Below are 6,000 nucleotides of genomic sequence, written 5' to 3' on the forward strand. Positions count from 1 at the left end.
TAGCTTAATTTCTGTGAATAATAATCTCCTGTTGGCTTAGAAGAGTTGAAAACCTTCTGAAAATGCTTCCTTCTGCATTTAGCACTCAATTGTTCAATAAATATCTATTGAAGGCTACCATGCACCAGGTACTTTGGTAGTCATTGAGATACCATAGTGAACAAAATAAACTTTCTTTCTTCATAGACCTTCTATCCTAAGGGAAGAGATGGATATTAATTGCAGAAATAAGCAAGTAATATAGAGTATATCCAATGATAACACAAGTGATAAAGGAAAATAAAAGAAGGCAAGAGATAGTGCCAGGATTGCTGTTGAGGGTAAGGCAGGGCATGGATTACTGTTTTATAAAGGGTGGTCAAGAAAGCTTCACTAGAAAGGTAACACTTGAATAGAAACCTGAAAGAAATAAAAAAGGTAATCTATGGAGATACCTGGGAGCAAGAATATTACAAGCAGAAGAAAAAGCTAGTATGAAAGTCCTGAGTTTGAAATGCACTTGCTGTATACAAGGAGCGCCACAAATGCCAGTGATACTAAAATGGAGCAAACGAGGAGGAGAACAGCAAGAGATGAGGTCTGAGGCTGTGTTGCCTCCAATTGCTACACGGTGATCTACTGTAGAAGATAAGCTGGCAATAGAAAGAAGTGTTCATTTTAGTCTTTTTATCCCATTAAATTCTTTCTAGGCTTTTCATTTTGAATCCTTATGATACAACTGTGTAAGATTTCTTAACTGCTTTCTTGAGTTTTTTTTTTTAATTTACTTCTTGCCATAGGATGCAATAACCACTCGCCAAACTGTCATTTGAAAGAGAAACAAGAATATTTATTCTAATTAATTCTGGAAATTATAGTATGTTTGATTACTGGACTAGTGAAATATTTTCTTACTGATCTTCTATGCCGAGGAAAACATATTCTTTCTCTCCTGTATATGCGTGTAATTATGTGTATGTAATATGTATGTTTGTGTTTAAAAATCTATCTCTGCAATATGAAGAATTGAACCTTGTCTTAAATTACATGAAATCTTTAGATTCTCTACTCATTGGCAGTTGAGTTATGGATTTATGAAAAAGACATAATATATTTTCTTTCAGGGTAGGAAACAACACCAAAGAAGAAGAAAAAAAAACCTTCAAAGGCAAATAATATTTTTCTTTTTGTTTTTTTTTTTTTTTTGAGACGGAGTCTCGCTCTGTCGCCCAGCCTGGAGCGCAGTGGCCGGATCTCAGCTCACTGCAAGCTCCGCCTCCCGGGTTTACGCCATTCTCCTGCCTCAGCCTCCCGAGTAGCTGGGACTACAGGTGCCTGCCATTGCGCCCGGCTAATTTTTTGTATTTTTTAGTAGAGACGGGGTTTCACCGGGTTAGCCAGGATGGTCTCGATCTCCTGACCTCGTGATCCGCCCGTCTCGGCCTCCCAAAGTGCTGGGATTACAGGCTTGAGCCACCGCACCCGGCCAATATTTTTCTTTTATATATATGTGTGTGTGTGTGTGTGTGTGTATATATATATATGTCAATCTGTAGCTCTCTATCTTCATATGTCTAGGTTTACAGATTTTTAATTTTCCATGAAAAGATACTTTTTTCTGTTTTTCTGCCTAAAACTTTAGGCATCATTAAATAATGATTACAAGCTTTAGTGTCAGACTAAGCTGAGTTTGAGTCTCGCCTTTGCCGCTTTCAGGCAACTTAGACTTACTCTAAATGTTTACCTCAAAGAGAAACTATAGGGATTTTCTGTTATAATGTATATGGCACATTCAGAAAAGAATCTGATATATAGCAAATGCTCAATAGAGCATAATAATTATCATCTCCTTACCTCTTCCCTAGTCTTTCAATTCCTGTGTTCAGCCAATCACTATTTTCTCTTACTTCTTCATCAAAAGAGTATAAGTTCTGTCCCTTTATCTATATTTCTAACACAATTAACCAAATTACTCATTTATTCATTCAATCAGTACTTAATGAGCACTTACCATGTGCTACTGACTGTACTAGGAGACAAGAAGAGCAGCAAAAAAGATAAAGAGGTGCCATGAGGCTTTCAGTCTAAATCATACTCTCTTGAATACTAAATTTGGATGAATATCCCCACAGTACCTAGCATAGTACCAAACGTGGAGGATATTTCAAACTAGCCATAGACTCCAGTCTTGTAGAATTAGAAAAGAATCTAGAGATAATCTTGTGTAAACCTCTTACTTTTAATTAAAATTTATGGCTAAGCACAGCTTAATACTGTAAGGTGATGCTTCAAGTAGTAAGAGCAAAGTAGTTTTGTTTATCACAATAATAGACCTCTTTATTTGGTAGATGAGAAACGGTGACATAAGAAGTTTATATTGTCCAATGCTAGAAAGGTAATTAGATTCAGAGATGGGATTGGAATATATTGGAGTAAACAGACATGAATTTTAAAATAACTATGAATAGTATATTCAAGAAATTAGACGAAAAGATAAAGTGTTTTTTAGTATAAAAAGAAATTGACAAATAATCAAGTGAAAATTCTAGAAGTAAAAAATAGAAAACCACATGCATGATAATTGAAGGTAACTCAATAAATGAGTTTAACAGTAAATTAGACAAAGTAGGAGAGAAGATTGGTGAAACTGGAAAAAATGTCAGTAGAAATAACTGAACAAATGTATGAAGATCAGTGAGTAGAAGACAGCCAGAGTCATCTGAGACAAAATGCAAGGTCTTACTTATGTGTAATTAGAGTCCACCATGGAGAGGATATAGAGAATAGATCAATAGTATATTTGAAGAGAAAATGGCCAATATTTTTTCAAGACGGATGAAAGATATAAAGCTACAGATTCAAGAAATGGTATAAAATCAAAGAGAGATAAATATAAGGAAAACCAAATATGTGCACATCATAATAAAACTTCAGAAAATTATAAGCATGTGGAGGGAGATAGAAAACATAATTTCAAATGAGCAACATAAAACTGACGGCTCACTTCTCTGAGAAAATAATGCCAGCCAGAAGGCAATGGTATGAGGTCTTTAAAGTGTTGAAAAGAAATAACAGCCAACCTAGAATTCCAGACCCATTTATTATCCTTTAAACGAAAGAGAAAATAAAAGCACCCCCAAACAAACAAAAGTGAGATATTTAACAATGAATACATCCTAACTGAAAACAATAAAGGGAGTTTTTTAGACAGAAGAAAAATAATCCTAGAAGGCAGCACAAAAATTCAAGAAAGAAGGAAGATCCATAGAAAAGGTATGTAAGTGAGTAAAATAAAATGAATTTTGACTGGCAAAACCAAAATGTAATAAACTTTTGAGTTTAAAATGTATAGTATGATTTTAAATATATATATATACTACATACATAATAGCACAAAAGAAGATTAAAAGTAAAGTGTTCAAAGGTCATTACATTGGTGGTAGTAACAGGACTGAAGTTTATGGAAACTTTAATACGTTTCCATTTTTTATGCTTTAAGATACCCACTTTTGAAATAATAGCAAAAGAACACATAGCTAATGGAATAACAAAGGGGAAAATAAGATCTAAAGAAGACAAAAAAATAAAGTATATAAAGATTAGAAAGAAAAAAATAGAACTCTCACTCACCATGGATAACAACCGAATGGCAGAAAATTTAAAAGAAATTATAGATATACTACTAGAATTAATACATGAATTCAACAATATTAATCATCAATATATAAAAATTAGTTATATTTCTCCTCTGAAAACATATGGATATAAAATGACATTTTCTTTTAAAAATTTACAATAACAATAAAAGCCAAAAATACTAAGAAATAATTTTAATCAGGTTGTGCAAAGCCTCCACATAGAAAAAAATGCAATAATAATAGAGGTAATTTTAAGTACCTAAATAAATGGAGGAGTATATGCCATATTTATGATTTGGCAAACTTGGTATTATAAAGATATCAATTTTCCACAAATTAGTCTATTTAACTGTTTTCCCAGTCAAAATCTCAGAAGTTATTTTTTAAGTTTATGAGCATCAACCAACAAGCAGATTTCAAAATGTATACAAAAATACAAAGAATCAAGCAATCTTAATGATGATGAAAGCTGGACTTCCACTTCCAAAATTCAAGATTTATTGTAAAATTGCAGTAATTCAGACTGTGAAGTACTGGTACAAATACAGACAAATAGACCAAAATTGAGGATTTAGAGACAAACCCATATATACACGATTTATGTGAAATGTGGATAGCTGGGAAGTAGAAAAAGGAAAGTCTATCATAACATGTTTTTAATAAACGATGAAAGGTGCCTATAGATGTAGGAGGTGACTCCTACATGATACCATATTTTTAAAAAATCAGTTTTACTTTGATTGTACACCTAAATATAAAACATAAGGCAAAACTTTTAAAATACAACGTCACAAAATATACTTACTACCTAGTGATAAGCAAAGATTTTTAAACAAAATACACAAAAATTATACTAATCAAAAATGAGTGAACTTTGCTTTATATTTAATGTAACTTTTCAACTTCAAATTTTATCTCTCTAATTAGACTTTCTCTAATTTTTACTACACAATGCTTTGCACAAAGTGGTATTTTTAAGAAATTTTGTTGAGTGTTGAATATCTATTATTTTGCTTTTACTCAACAATCCTTTCTTTTTTATAACTTTTCTATATTTTTTGAAATATTTATTGATGCAACAAACTTTTAAAATGCATTATTTATGTTCTTCTTTATGAGCTATCCCACCAGATGGCAATGCTCTATTTCCATGGAATCTTAGTAAAAACATTTTGAAAGAAGTCTAACAATAAATCTCTCATATGCTCATTATTTATAGATCATGGGTTACAGAGTTTTAGAATCTAGAAAACTTGAATGAGGGATTATATTGGATGATATCTGTAGAGAAGAAACCTGGGGTTCAGAGATATTCAATTCTGTCCCCATAGCAATTTTCTTTCTTTATACACTTAGCCATTAAACAAATATTCGAACTATGCTGTTAGTATTTGGAAACTAGAAAAATAATGCCTGATACCCCTATGATTCTGACATTATCTTGTTTCTTAAAATATGTATATTTGTCATTAGATACAACAGTAACATTTATAAAATATTAGAATGACTTTTTTTCCTTTTTGCTTTGGTCCTAAATGCCTTCATAATACTTAGACAATTAGGTGTAATCGTTCTCCTACTTTGGTTGTTTTTACTTTTTTACTACTAAAAAACATGATCAACATAGTTGTGAACCCAGAGTTTTCCATATTTGAGGTTACTTCTTTAAGTTATATTCCTGAAAACATCTACCATTTTATGAGTACTGCTAAATTACTAGAAAAAAAGTTTGCAATTTCACCAGCAATACAAAATATGCTTTCAGTAGTGAGAAGGGGTCTTTTTATATTTATATGAATCATTTGTATCATTTATCTTTATTAAAACTAAAATGAGTATTTTCCAAATTTCTTTTTTCTTCTTTTGTAAATTTCCTATCCATATTTGTTTCTACATAAGTACACATTTCAGTGTTTTTGCCCTGTTTATTAACTATTTTTCTTTCAATCATCTATGTATTTGGTATAAGTAGAATATTCATCCTATACATGCTATATTTATTAAAACTTTTTTTCTACTTTCTTCTTTAGCCTCTGCTACTATTTCCATTACAAGGTGACCTAGTTTTAAAAAATTATAATCTTTACTAGGGCTGGGTGTGGTGTCTCACGTCTATAATCCCAGCACTTTGGGAGGCCGAGGCGGGTGGATCACGAGGTCAGGAGATCGAGACAATCCTGGCTAACATGGTTAAAACCCATCTCTACTAAAAATACAAAAAATTAACCGGGCGTGGTAGCGGACACCTGTAGTCCCAGCTACTTGGGAGGCTGAGGCAGGAGAATGCTGTGAACCTGGGAGGTGGAGCTTGCAGTGAGCCGAGATCGCACCACTGTACTACAGTCTGGGGGACAGAGTGAGACTCTATCTCAAAAAAAAAAAA

The sequence above is a fragment of the Colobus angolensis genome, unplaced genomic scaffold (assembly GCF_000951035.1).
Source record: "Colobus angolensis palliatus isolate OR3802 unplaced genomic scaffold, Cang.pa_1.0 Scaffold431, whole genome shotgun sequence".
NCBI lineage: Eukaryota > Metazoa > Chordata > Mammalia > Primates > Cercopithecidae > Colobus > Colobus angolensis.